We start from the raw sequence: 15,866 nt of genomic DNA, 5'->3' as shown, positions 1-15,866 counted from the left end.
AGATGATAAATATAGCAAAGATTTATTTTAACTTCTGAATATGGTAAATCAACTTTGATATTATCCTATATGCTTAATTAGTCTAGTAACTCCAAAATTGGCCCTAGAAGAAAAGGCACAGGAAAAATACATATTCTGTTAGGCCAGTATCTTCTCTTTCTGTATTTAGTTTTTAGTGAGGTGCGAACCTTTTTATTAACATTGATGTATAGCTATTTTAGAAATAAGAACAGAAGTGTATTAGTCCAAATTATTTCCCTCCCTCTGTCTTTCTTTTCCTTACCCGTAGTAAAATAAGTTTAATTTGAATTTTCATGTTTCTTGGCACAAAATGTGATTTACTCTGACTAAACTGGCAGGTTTCCAAACCTGGCACATAGGGTTAAATGCTTAGCTCCATGCTATTTTCAATAATACATTTTTTTTTTTACCAGAGATAACTTCTTGTTTTAATAGACATACTCCCAATAATAAAGCAAATAAGGAATGAATTAAACCTATGCACAACACAGAATATAATGCATTCTAAAATTAGCTAAAATTATGTTTCTGATACACCCTTTAGAGAAGACAAATAACAAATTTTAAAAAAATACTAAGATGACATAAAACGGAATTGACATTATGTTTTGTGATCAAGCTCCGAAGACTGGAATATCTTTATAAGATAGGATCTCTGATAATCTGATCTGATAAGATAATAATATTATCTCTGTTTTAATATACTTATATATTCCTATTAAAGTGAACAACCTAAACCCATTCTGAAAAAGTAGGTGGCATTTTGATTTGAGATTGAAATTATACACAGCCTTTTGTTCATGAATGTTAAAAAAAAAAGGCAGAGATATCACAGAAAATACTGCTCTACATGAGGTTTGGGGAATCATAAATTCTGGTTCCAACTCTACCATTCAGCTTTTAGATGGCATTATACCTTAGTCTCACCATCTGTACAGTATGAATAATCATATTTTGTTAACTCACAGGTGTGTTGTAAAGAATAGACAATAAAAAGTAACTCTGAACATACAATCATTCCCAGAGCCAAGACAACAGGGAAAACGAATGGTTAAGAGATACAAAGCAAATAGATTGAACTTTCTGGTGAAACTCTGTGAAACATTTAACCTGAAAACAGAAATATTTTCTAATGATATTTGCTTACCAAAATTTTATGTGATTTAATTTTATCCATATTCCAAAGTCTATGAGGAAAAGCAAAGGAGAAAAACACATCCTAACCCTACAGAGTGCTTTGGTATTTCTTACATGAGGGATTGGCTAATGGTAGATTCTCATGGTAAGTTTATGCAGTATTTAATATTGGATTATACCTTTAATTAAAAGATTGAGCCCTGCACTTTATCTGAAAAGCAGCGGCTGAGGCAACTGTAAGGAATTTGAGGAACTCATCTTTTTCTCCAGATATTGGCATGTATTATCAGGACATAGGTAAAACCCCAGCATTTGTGTCTCTCCCTTGTGAATTTCTAATTCCAAAAACACCAAATCTGTATGCCTAATTTGGGCCAGATGTCTACCCCTGTATTCAGGTACACTCAGAATAGAAAGTTTAGAGTACAGATGTGCCCACTAAGTACCCACTGTTGTTTATTAATGGGCTATCCCCACTCAGGAGAAAAATCATTGTGAATCAAGAAATCACTCCAGTTTGTGACTTCTAAAAGCTTGTTGTTAAATGTTAGTAATCCTTTAAAATATGGGAGAAAGAATATGTTCACTTTCTTCTCTATTTGAGACAACGTTTCCTACTATGTAACAACTGATAAAAACCTTTTCATCTTAACCTGTTTACCCTCCATGTAAGAAAACCAGAATTTGAAAATGCAGCCTTGGAAAGTTGTATGTTTCTGAAGTCCTTTCTTTGTATGATTTTCTGGGAAAATTTTGTTCAAAACATACCACCTTCTTTTACCAACCTCCCTTAACTTCTTGGTTTGGTGAAGTTAGAAATTTTTACAAGAAAAATAAACAACACAAATAAATAAGTTAAACCATTCTGGTTTCACGTTGGGAAAGTGAGAAGGAAACAGCATTTCAAGGATGACTGGTCAAAACTGTTAAAATCTTACACAGCGGATAAAAATGAAAAACTCATTCTCTTTTGTGATTATCTTTGGTGACCTTCAGAAGTACAGTTTTATTAGTGTAGGGGCAGAAGGTTAAAATACATGGAGTTAAAGAGAAGTGATGGCAGGAAAGAAGTGGAGGGAGCAAGAAAAGAATACACTTCAAAATTTTGAGAGTGAAATGAAAGGATAATTTCTAAAACTTTTAAAATATAACCTCAGCATTATGCTTCATGACATCTGGTGGTGTGTGTAGCTCCAGGAACTCCTTTTAATTAGTGGATCCAAATTTGATTTGCTTTGGAAAAAGGTGAGAAAACTTGGTAGGTTTTGTCCAGGGCTCCCTTTAGTTTATACCCTATAAGCCTTGAATGAGTGTCCAGAAGGACCTTTATCTTTTATCATTCACAGCTTTTCTCATTTTCATCCTTTGCCTCATCCTCCTCACCCTCAATGGACCAAAGTCAATAGACTACTTTGCAGTCAAGGAAACAAATACTCTTATTCTGGGATTTCATTCTGTGCTCAGTTTGGATTGGTTTAGAGCATCTGGATTCTTTTGAGTGTAAAATCTAAAAGGCAAGCATCTCTCTATGAGTACTGATTACCTTAAAGGAAGTGAACAAAAGGAACAGGAAACTTACGTTGCCCCATGGGTATAAATAACAACATGAGAGCTCTCAGTGGAGACATACAGATGAACGATGGTAGCACCATTATTTACAAATGGGATCTGGAGCCTACCTACATCACAGTCATCTGGAGTACTTATCTATATGCACAGATTTGTTAGGCAAAGTGTAAAAAAAGAGAGTTTATTCCTGGAAAGCAAAAATAATATCATTGTCTCTGAGATGCAAGCAAAGGAAAAGAGGCTGTGTGAGCTTTATGAAAAAGTGGACAGGTGAGCACGTAAGTGGCTTACTTGTAACACCTTTATTTTTTACATAATGTCCATTGAGAAAGAAACAAATGGGTGAAATTGTGAGCTGACAAAAAAGTTTTAGAATGGTCATTGTGCTGAATTCCCTAGGAATCAATGATATTTTGTTGTTTATAAAGCACAATTTTTTTTTCTAACATTTTAATAGCTAATGGCAATCACTGCTGGCTAAATCTTGATGGGATTGCTATTTCCAGCAGATATGGGAACTCCATCATAGCTATTCATATTGTCACTTAAGTTGAGTTATGTGCATTGCTGAAAATGTCATCAAAAAGATTACTCTGGGATTCAGCATTGAAACAATAAGTTATTTTGTACTTAAAAGGGCATGGAAACAGAGTAGTGGGGCATGAATTTGATACTAATGAAGCAAATATTCATTAAAGGAGGAATGAACACAATTCCATAATTTCTTGCAAAGAAAAACCAAAGCTTTAACAGGATTCACACATATGAGACATTCAGATATTTATTACTAAGATGTTTGTGAAAAGATTGGCTGTCACACACCAAGTGCTGCAACTGAACGTAAGGGAAATTGCTATATGCCTCAGAATAGATTGATGAAATTTCAAAGCAATGACAAGCTGGTGTGACTAATTCAATTGTAGCACAGAATTATCTTTAATGTGTTTTAGAGCCATTTGTCAGAAACCTCCAGCTAATTGAACAGCAGCATTTTCACTTTTAGCAACATGTGATTCAATTGAGGAAAACAATATATATACGTTTAGTCAAATATGATAAGCCAATGAATCTTAGAGCTCTTTAACATGCTTCACAATTGTTCTGTTGATTCTAAAGGCATTACAGAGAAGATACTGAACATAGTTGAAGAAAGGCAATGCTATCACTGGAAAGCTATGCATAACTGTCAATAGCCAAATATATCCTCCAAGTTAAATGTTTAACTTTAAAATACTTCTGAAGAATATCTCCCCCAAAATATTACTTTGTATTTGCATGCATATGCATGAGTACACATGCTCATATACACAGAAATGGAGGATAATGACCAAGGTGATGGACTGGCTATGTCTGAAATAGACAGCTAGGGTCCCTTCTAACAAATGTCAATATTTCACTTTTTTATTTTAGCGGACACGCATCAGCTGGGTTTAAAAACAAGCTTACCAAAAATTATATAGTTCTTTTTGCTATTAGTATGAGTGGACAACTACAAACTCACAATGTTCAATAAACCAACCATTTAAGGACCATTTGAAGAATGGCATGAGTCCTTGTTAAAAGAAAACTATCTATTGGCACTTTCTGTTAAGACTGGTAAAATGCTAGATATAAAAACCTGCAGAATGGTGGTCAGAGTTTAGATGGAAATCTTGAAGAAAATAGTGAGATCATAAGAAACCTGTGCATCAACAACACATAGCAGCCCAGAAAAGAATAGCTGGTGGGAAAACATAGTCATTGATGAGTGAGTCAAAAAGTGATTCTAAAGAGTGAGACCTTGAAGGTGAGCATATTTTAGGAATTTCATAACCAATTGAATTGAGAATTAGAAAAGTTTTGTAACCTGCCTCAGATGACACAATCTTATGTTTTTATTTATATGTATGCACAAAATTATATTTAAAAACCTTCATATATCTAAATAACTTTTAAAAAGCTCTTTCAATAAATATAAGTTTTTTAAAAATACAAGTTTCAGGAAATCATATGTCATAGGTTAATCGGCAGAATTTTTTCCTTCTCAATAGCACATAAAGTAATGGTACTTCTGAGAATTGATGGCATCTTAGATTAAATGATGTACCCTAGTAGGAATTTCTATGCTTTTATTTGTTGCTTTCCTTTCTATTCACTCTCACTGATTCATCTATTTTGCATCCTATAATAATAAGCAGGCCCTTTGTTCTAGGAATTCTACTAACAACTAGGGGAAAAAAGGTTAATGAGTCATGGTTTTGTGCTTAATATGTTCACAGTCAAGTTGGGGAGAAAAGTAGAAATAAATACATATTAAACAAGGTGATAAGCAGTGTAGTAAAAGTATATATGAGATACTATTATTGGAGCCCCTACCAGGAATTCACTGGCTCTGCCTGTGAGATCCTTAGAAAACTTAACAGAAGAGAGACTAGAGATTAAATCATGAGTAAGGATACATTGGACAAAGAAAAGAAGATATTTTGGGCAGAGGAAACAACATATGCAAAGGCCTAGTGGTGATGAAGTGTCCTGAAATATTTAACAAATAATATGAGGATCAGAGTAACAGAAACACCAGTAACAGAGGAACTTAGTGGAGTAAACTGGAACCCGATTTGAAGTATCTAGTTTGCAGTGTTGAAGAGGTTGTTGTAATGGGAATCACTAAAGAATTTTCCCCAGCATGAAGTACTTTATTTATTTAATTCTTTTTATTGTGTCAAAATATACACAACTAAAATTTGTCTCTTGTAAGGGTACAGTTCAGTAGTATTAAGTACATTCACATTATGGTACCAACGTTTGATTTTTGAGAAGATAATTTTGTGAAAGATAAACTGAAAGCACAAGCCCACTAGGTAAAAGATGAATTAAATATTTCAGTTGAGTTATGATAGCTCATAACTGGAGATTGGTATATAGATTATATTAATCTATAAGTATTAGTCATAATTTATAACTGGAGATTAGTATATAGAGACAATTAGGATAAAGTTTGCAGGAACAGAATTATTGGAGTAATACAAATGAGTTCCACAGTAGACATGTTATGTTTTGTGTGTATATGAGACAGCTATGTGAAGCCCTCCAGCGCACAGCTGAAAATATAGTTTGGAGCTCAGGGAAGATGTAGAGCTAGAGTCATTAGTCTTGTTGAAGTGAACTTTCTTAAAGAATATTCAAGAAAGTGAAGAAAATGGAATGAAAGATTGAAGCTCAGTGAGATCCAGCATTTAAGAGTTCACTAAGAACAAAGATTCAACAACATACGTATCAATAAGGAATAAACAAGGAGAAGAACCAAGAGAGATAGACATTGCAAATATCAAATAAAGGAAGTATTTCAAGTGGCAAGAACATCTAACAATATCAGATATTAATACTAAAACCAAATGAACACTTTTAATGTAATTCAATGGATTTGACAATTAGGAAGTCATTGGTGACACTTGCAAGGGTGAATCCATAGGTTTATAGGGGGGTGAAGTTATGGGCAGAAGTGGATTATAGTGGGTAGAAGAAAAATAATAGAAAAAATAAGAATAAAAATATGAAACAATAAGAATGATGAAAGATAATATTTCTGGAGCACTTACCCTGTGGCAGGCATTGTGTCAAGTGTTTTGCAATACTATGCCATTTAATTCCTCTACCAACTATGCACAGTAGGTAGGTACCAACATTTTATGGAATAAAAAATGGAGATTTAGAAAAGTTAAATTACCTGCCTGAGAATGAATAGCCTTCTGTAGTCTTCTATAAGTGCTCAACCCAGGTTTCCACTACTCTATATACCTTTGACAAGGAGTAAATGAAAATTCAGGATATGAACAAAAGTAAGTATTCTTTCAAGAAGTTTGATCACATAGAGAAAGGGAGATTAATCAGCAACTAGAGGAGGTGGTAATGTTGAGGTATGGTTTTTGTTGTTGTTTGTACAAAGAGGCAGAGCTGTTTTTAGATCGAGTAACATCTATTTTAATTAGGTAAGGAAAACAGAGTTTATATAATGCAAAAGAGAAACAATTAGTGGAATGAGATCACGGAGAAGAAAAGAGAAAATTTCCAGTTCATGGGTCAAAGGTTTACTCTCAGAGAATTGGAGGAGAAAAGGAGAAACAAATGTGTGGCATTGCGTATAGAAAACTGAGCCTGGTAGAGGAGTTATGCGATTTTTGACTGACGTGCATCTTTTCTAACAGTGTGGAATATGGTTAGGATTTTAAGAATATAGTACATATTGGAACAAATGTTTCAAGAAAATAGAAAAAAAGGCTAATTATAGTAGCAAGTACTCTATTGGTACAATTTAAAGTAGTAACTACACTTTCTGTGAATGCTAAGGGACATTGTAGTGTGATTCATCTTTATCAGTGTGTGAGACATCCATAATAAAAGATGATTGAAGTGGTGCTTGTATTGATTCATGGATAGCGATTTGTTCTGAGGCTGTAGAAAGATGAGACAGGGAGAGAATTCAGGAAAGTGTTGAAAATGCCACCATGGTGAATTCAGCAGAGAGATGCAAAACAGGTTAGGGTTAATTATTGAATTGCTAAACTGAGGTCACAGAAGAAATATAGTGTAGAGAAAGAGACTAAGAAGAATGATATAATAGGTGTTTGTGAGAATACCAGAATATCAGAGTTGAAGCTTTTAGGAGGACTCCTGAGAGTTTACCAGTGCAAGTGTTTCATCTTAAAAGAGTTTTGATAAAGAAGGAGGAATGAAAAATCTCTATATTAAAATCCTGTCTGGTAAAGTAAATAAGGGTGTTAAATAATTTGATATTTTAATCGTAGCTGAGTACTTTTTCCAGCTTGTTATTCAACAGTGGCTTTGAAAGAGAAAAGTGATTCCCCCGAATAATTCCACTAAAAACAGAAATTCCTAAGCCTAATCTTTGATTTCATTAACATTAACCAGTTTTTCACCACTCTTTGAAAAAGACCCTTTCCTATTTCCTAGTATACAAGGTTAAGAGTAGTTCCTCTTTGACCGCCAGTTGTGGTTGATCTGGATGCTGCTGCTACTCTGCTTCTAGGAGCCTGCATCCTCCTCAAGGCTAAATCTTGGATCCATTTGAACTTCACCATTACTCTTTTCCTCAACGGTCAGTTTTTGTATTTGTGATCAGTCACTGATGATTGGCAAACATTTTTGAGGAAATTTTTTCATGTTTTCTATCTCTTTATTATTAAGACCACACTCAAGTATTTGCATGGTACCAATTTGCATAATGTATTTCATCAGCATTTATGTGACATTTTATTATTTCATGTCTTCTATTGTCTTCTTGTCCTCTGCCTTTAATTGTCTCATAGTTTAAAAAAATAAGCTTATTTCAATGACAAAGCCATCCACAGTGTGGATAAACACATATCCACACCTACTATTACTATTTTAAAGTTCTGGGTAATAAGGCAAGGGAATTTTTACTTAGTTGCATCTAGTTCACATTTTTTTTGTTTTAATCAAGAAATATAGAATTACCTAAAAACTGAAGTCTGTATACAATCAGGTAACATATTTATAAGTTTTCTTCAAAGCTAACTTAATTTATGGTAACTAATAGGTAGCAATATGGACCCTTACTCTGCTTCCTGACCGAGTTCAAATGCTACTTATCATAAAATCTTTTCTGATTTCCTTAGGCACAGTTAATTACTTCCTTGTTCATAACGAACTCTGCTCATATATGTTACTCATCACTGATCACATTGTGTTGTGTGATCTGTTTGCAGATCTGAATCTTTTTTTAGACTTTGACTTGCTTGAGGGTTGAGGCAGTCCTATTTATCTTTACTGCAAAAGTGGTAAATGTGTGACTCATAGATTTTATGTAATTCAAAACAAGTTTTTAAACTATTTGTTACAGTATAAAATACAAAAAGAAAAGTGTACAAATCGTAAGTCTACAACTTGATGAATCATAAAGTGTATCCAACTTTCGTTATAAAATAACCCCTCAGAATCACTCCCTGTCACTCCTCATTCTGAGGGACCTCTCAGACCTACCCTCTCCACTCCTCAGTCACTATTCCTTCCCTATGTCTCAAAGTAATCACATCCAGACTTTTAATACCATAGTTTATTTTTGTAGTAATAGTAAAAAACTGTTTTACATAGCTTTGGGGTCCTATATATTTTTGAGTAAAGGATTTTGTGCCTTCTTTATTTTTATCTTTATTAAATGTTCATATGAATAAAACACACACTGATGATAAGTTCAAGACCCAGCATAATTAAAAATTAACTATGTCAATAATAATATTATGCAGTGTTGATAGTGCTTATCTAAGTTGAACACACAATGAAGATACGTGCTACGCTAAAAAGTAACTGATAATTATTTCTTTCATTATTCTAAGAACAGAGGAATATATATTTTTACTATTTTCAACCAGCACGCAATGTCTAGGCAAGAAGTTTCAAGGATTGTTATAAACTGAATGTTTGTGTCCCTCCCACTCCAAATTCCTATGTTGAAGCCCTAACCTCCCAATGTGATAGTATTTGGAGTTGGGGCTTTGCTGAGGTAATTAGGGTTAGATGAGGTTGTCAGAATGTGTCCCTCATAATGGGATTAATGCCCTTATAAGAAGAGACTCCAGAGAGGTTGTGCACCTGTATGCTCGCATTCTCTTTCTCTCTCTGACTCTTTCTCCCTGTTCCCCTACACTTCCACTCACAAAGAAGAGCTCATGTGAGCACACAAAAAGAACAGAACTGTCTGCAAGCCAGGGAAAGAGCCCTCAACAGATTCCAACCATCTTGGAATATTGACACCCTGATCTTAGAGTTCCAGCCTCCAGAACTGTGAAAAATTAATTCTGTTGTTTGCTTAAAGATAGTCTAAGCTATTTTGTTATGGCAGCCTGAGCTGACTAATACAATGTTTATTACAAAAGTTTTATGATATTTGAACCACAAGTTTTTCATGTGTTTTTCATAATATTTCAATTTCCCAGAATGTGTATAGGAAACAAATGAGAAGCCCAGCTCTATCTTGCCACAGCTAGTTTGTATAATATTTTCTTAAAACAAATCAAATTTTGCAACTGAAAGTTTAGTGATAGTTTCTTTTTCTAATGTTAATGGTACAATTTTGTCCCAGGATTCAGACTGAAATACAGAAAGAAAAAAATAATGATATAATTAAAATATTGTCAAATTCAGATTAATTCTTTCACTCAGAGCAGTCATTCTCAATGAGGGTCTTCCCCCCACCCCCACCCCGCCCTGGACATTTTCTGGTTATCACAACTCATGGTGTGTTTGTGGGGTGGGCTGGGGGCCCTAATGACCTCTAATAGGTAGAAGCCAGGGATGCTACTAAACATTCTACAATTCACAGGACATCTCCTCGCAACAAAGAACTATATAACCCTAAGTTTCAATAGTTCCGAGGCTGAAAAAAAATCTGACTTAAAGGAATTTCCATAGTAAAATAAATTTCATCTCACATTAACTTTTATACTTTAATATTATTTGTTGGATTTTTTGATGCTTAAGTTTTAAAAAATGTTGAATGACATGCGTGTGTCATTTTTTATGTTTCTTTACATTTTTAATGTCAACAGCATTAATATCAATTTAAGGGAAATTAAACTCAAGCTATCTGGAGAAATATAGGAACTAAAAATGTTCAAACATCACTTCTGGTACATTCCATCTTGTAAGTTTCAAGGAAGGGGCTGCCTTTGCTAGAATGTCTTTGGTCTATACTCAGTACCAGGTAGATATTATTTACAGCAATAATTATAGGTATTCTGAATCACAAGATAAAATGAGGTGAAGATGTTTCACCTCTTGTTAACACTACTGCATTTTATTTCATAAACTACGATACTGCCATCTAAATTATGTTCGCGTTTCCTGTCTGTGCAAATTAACAATACGTGAAACACCTTTTCCAGTGGAAAGGACACCACCACCATATTTTCTAAAGCATGAGTCATGGGATATTCCCCTACCTGAATGTTGTGTTTGCCTTCTGAAAAATGGTTACATATAAACAGTGATATTTTTATGACTTTGCCAAAGGTAAAACTCCAACCTAATGATGTCAGTTTAGTAAAAAAAAAATACTGCTGTTCACTTCTTATCACGATTTACAATAAGCCTTGTATATTAGTAAAGAAAGAGGAGGAGGAGAGAGGCAAAGAGAGAGCAGCAGAGGAGACAGATTACACCCAGGCTGTATATATTATCACCCTGAAGTCAGTAGGGAAGGCTGCTAAATGCTCTTACAACTGTAATAGCCTATCTCATGTTAATTCTAGCCCGAAGCCTCCTGACACTTCTTGTTCAGAGATAATGGGGACAAAACTACTCTCTCTCTCTCTTTTTTTTTTCTGGTTGAACAGCAGATTTTTTTTTCCCAAGGACGTCAAATAAATTAAGCAGTCTTTGCAAACAGCAACAAAAAAGCCTTTTGCTTTGTAGGAATTCCCAGTAATAACATGCAAGAGTTATTACCCTTGATACTTAGTGGATTTTTTAATGGCTAGCAATAATCATTTTGATTGAATATTGGCTTATAATAGGCTTGTAAAGGAATTTAAGCACCCCTAACTGCTTTCAACCTTAGCTTCATGTGCCTAGGGAAAAATCCTTGAAACAGTAGATCTTGGAGTCATTAACATGGAAATATTTCATAAAAATGAAAGTTAATACCTATTGACCTTAAGTGAAGCCAATTAAAATTGACTGTTTAAGTCAATTTTTAATAATGCAATGTATTATTGATACTCTTTTGAAAGAGGAAATTATTTTACAGCAAGTTACAATTTAGTTTCCTTGGACATTCAACTCTCTTTTATGCAAAGACATTTTATAATTTTCATAATTTTTGGTATACAAATCAAGTGAAATTTTATGTACTAAATTCCTAATCTAAATATTCCAGACTTCTTCAACCATTTGGGACAACATATTTGGATGTTTATTAAAAGAAACCAGTATTGTTTGAAATATTGGAAAGCAAGGTTGTTTTAATATTATTTTGTTTGATATTTATGTCTCCTTAGTGAGAATGCTCATAGCTATACCCTGTTTCACTAGACTTTGTGAGTAAAAAAGAAATACTCCAGAGACTAATCTGCGGAAAAATATGTGAAGTGATTCCACTCTGAGACAATAGAGTCCACTAAAACTCAGCCCCACAGCATGAATGGACTGCAAGAAAAGTGGGTTTGAGGCTAGATTGGACTCTGAAGAATTATGAAAAGTGATTTCTTACTTCTTGTTTTATCACTTCCTATCTGTCAGGGCAGGATAGTATCAGTAATTGAAAAATACACTAGTTGAGACCCTAGAGTCTTACTGCCCAAAGGAAACCATAGCACAAAGCTATGGGGAAGATGGCTATAAACTGGAAGGTCTGCATCTGCTACTTTTCTCCTGCTTTGAAGCAATTGCTGATACAAGTGATGGACACTCTTAGATTGCCAAGGAATTTCCATTATTATCCTATTTAAACCACTAAACAAAGTACTCTTGTTATTTTCTCATATATATTTTAATATTTCTCTATTTTCATTGGTTGGTGACTTTCATTCTGTTCTACATGTGTAGTATTGAAATGCTTTCTATGTCTTTATAAAATGGAAAGAGCCCATTGCCTTCTTGCAAACACACAATTTCACCAGTACGTATGCTTTATTAAGGCAGGAAACCATTTAATAGACCTTTATTTAATAGTTACTGAGTTAATAAGGAGATGCTCACATATTCTTGCACATTTATACAGACTACTTGATTGAAACACTACTGAAAAAGAAATTGATTAGATACCAATTGGGCATAATTGTAGCTATACCCTTATGTACAAAATTAACAGAAATGACCCATAATCAATAGAATATGTATGATGAATTATATACACATTCAACATATGGGATTGAATATGTTGACATACCCAACATATTCAATCCAATATGGGTTATGCCACTTTCTCTACTGATCACAAGGGCACATTTGTATGATTGACTTCTGGGGCAGATGGCAAGATCAAGCACCTTAAAATACAAACAATGGGGTAGGAAAATTGTTCATGGTATAAATCAAACATACGGTGTTAAGCTAATTAGCATCATATTCCAAATAAGCATGTAAACATTACAGTAAATTCCAGTTTATCCACAACATTCATATTAATCAGTTATCATCTCTATTAACATTTTCTTCCTCACCAGGCTTGCTCCCTCTAGTCTCTACTTAGTGGCTTTTCCCTGCCACTCTGTAACTATCTTGGGACTACAAGTCTCCCTTCTCTCCACCACATACCCCCTGCAATGATGTCTCAGGCCAGACTCTTTGCTGACACCTGCACTAATAGCAGGGTAGATTATCTACTGTTCTTAATTATCTCTCCCACAGCTTGCCTCCATTAGCTTGGATAATTGACTGTATGTATAACATTCATAAGCAGAACAATGTGCTTATAGGAAAAAAAAAAGGAAAAATGAACCTTTAGTTTATATAAGATTAGCTGCTGTGTAGTGTCAGACATTGTATAGCATCTGGAGTTTTGAGGGAAGCATCTGTTTTCTTTTGTTTGGGAAGTCATTAAGAAATCAGAATTAGATTTTTCAAAAGACAGGAGAAAGTGTTACATGCATTTTTTATTGAAAAGGTATTCAAGAAAGGGAATTTCAAAGAGGAAGAGTTAATCTCTCATGAATTTGAGGACTGGGGGCAGCAAATAATGGTAACATAAGAAAAACAAAAATATTTGCCACAAGTTACAGAGCTGCATGGAGGCCTAGACTTGAATTCAAGGACAACTGTTTATCAACAGAAAAATTTGGAAGAAGAACAATATCTTTTCTGTATTCTTTGGCTCATTCCTATAGATCCCTTGTATAATTTTTATCCCTATGAGTAATTATTCTTATTACATGGCTAGCAAAACCATGTATTGATTAGATTTAGCCATTTCTCCTAGTTGACAAAGGGTGAGACTGCATTTTAAACCCTGGGAGCATGATGCTTGAGGATGGACTGAGATTCAGCATTTTATTTGTACCATTTGGACTACCTAAAAAACCATAGCTTTAAGTTATCAATATGTTGCTTTAAGAGCAAACAAATAACAAATACACATATATGAAATTATTACTACAAATCTATATTACCTTAACTATGTAAATAGTGAATGTTATATAATATATGAGGAGAATTACAATGAAAATAAATTTTGATTTAGTTGTCAGAGCACTGCTTTAAAAGCCAAGATAGCTCAGGAATACTTAGGTGAACACAGGATTGAGGAATTGTTCAACTGTAAAATAATGATATATTCCCCCATTCTTTGTGTTAGGTTATATAATGGTACAGATTTCTTTAATTTTGCATATTTTAAAATTAATTTTCACAATAAAGATAAAAGATATTTCTATACTTATCTGTCATGAGCACTTATGACCTACTGAGACTGCCTAGCATATTCTTATTGAGGTTCTAGAAGTAAAAGTCAGAATTTCGCTGGGTTGTACCTTTCACACCTCTGATGGGTTGACCTCGCAAAATGAATGCACAAAAAAAGAAAATTTACTTTGAAATGATTTATTAATTGAGTTTGTGTGAGTCAGAGTTGTTTAAAGCTTTTTAAGATTCAGATTTCATCTTGCTTTGTTCAATTTTCATGCTGGTAGAAGTGTTTAAAGCTGAAAGGTTTTCATTTGTGTTTCTGCTGACTTGCACATTTCACACAATAGGCCTTGTTATCAAGGGCCTGATCATGGTCAATGCAATTTGCAGTGTTAGCTAATTTTTGAAACTAGTAGTGAATTTAAAATTAATTACAGACCATTTTGAGTTCATTAGTGTCCATGTTTTATCCCTGTTTGTTTGTTTTTAATTGAGTAGAAGGGACAAAAACAGAAAATGCTGCTTTCTCTCATATGCAGAAATAAAGTGGTGCAATCTTCAATAGAAGTAGTGATAATAGTGGCAGCAAAGACAATAGAATCATTTGATTTGGCAATGAGAGAAAGTCTGCATCTATCCTATATGCTATTTGTACATCCCAAAGCATGGAATAAGAGGGGCAATGTTAAAATAACCAAGTGACAAAAACAGAGGAAATGACACAAGTTTTGCAATTTCATGCATATTTACTGAAAAGGGACAAAATTCTAAGCATTCCATATAATCAAATAATTTTTTAGGTTTGTGGGGTTAACTGCTAACAGCTAAGCAACTTGTAGCTTAATTGCTTCTCATACTACAGGAGAGTTAGAAATATCTTTCTGGCCCCTATCCCCAAAGCGGGAAACCCAGCCTGAGGCACTGAAAGTGCTATACAGGAAACAGTAGGTAGCATAATTCAGCCATGTCAAATTAATGCTGCTATCCTGGGAAAATAGATAGCATAATGAGGGAAGAATAAGGACATTTAGGAGAGAGAGTCCTTCAGTAGGACATCCCTTCTAGTTTCTATTTATGTGTGGATAATAATCTGTCTCCCATTAAAGATAATATTTTAGAAATTAATTTTGAGAGACAAGCTATACATCTTAGATTCATCCATTCATACTTCTTTATATCTGATTACCTCTCTATTGTAGCTAAGTTTCCAAAAGGGGAAGGGGGAGGAACATTATGTGTAACTTGAGAAAGGAAATGTTGAATTGACTATATTTTTGTGTGGAGTTCAATGTATAAATCTCCTTGTAAAGCCAAGTCCACGACTGCTCTTTGCTCCTGTGGTTTTAAGTCATCCTCACTCTTGTTAGATGATAGATTATCAGCAGAGTAAAACAGCAGGTTTGTGGTCACAATGATAGATAATGGGTTGAATTACAGTGTGTTCCTGAGCTTGGTTGAACAACCAGCCTCATCACTTGAGACATTTAAAAATACCCTGGATAAAGTAAAAGAAAAATGCCCTTCAGGGAAAATCATTTCCTCTATGCATAGATAATCTGTCTTTTCAAGATTTCACTTTGTATGAAAAGTGGAACTAATGGTATTCCAACAGGAGCATGAGAAATCTTCTTTAAACTCACAAAAGAATAGCTGACAACTATGATGTGAGTGAGAACAGAGAAAAGGTGGGCTGTCCTCTAACACTGGGCATGGAGTGACAAGCCTAGGAAGGACTCAGTTTTACCCACTGTCTGTCACTTAACCGAAGCATCAACCTAGCA

Source organism: Eulemur rufifrons, chromosome 7 (genome assembly GCF_041146395.1).
Source record: "Eulemur rufifrons isolate Redbay chromosome 7, OSU_ERuf_1, whole genome shotgun sequence".
Classification (NCBI taxonomy): Eukaryota; Metazoa; Chordata; class Mammalia; order Primates; family Lemuridae; genus Eulemur; species Eulemur rufifrons.
Note: the sequence above shows the minus strand (reverse complement) of the source record.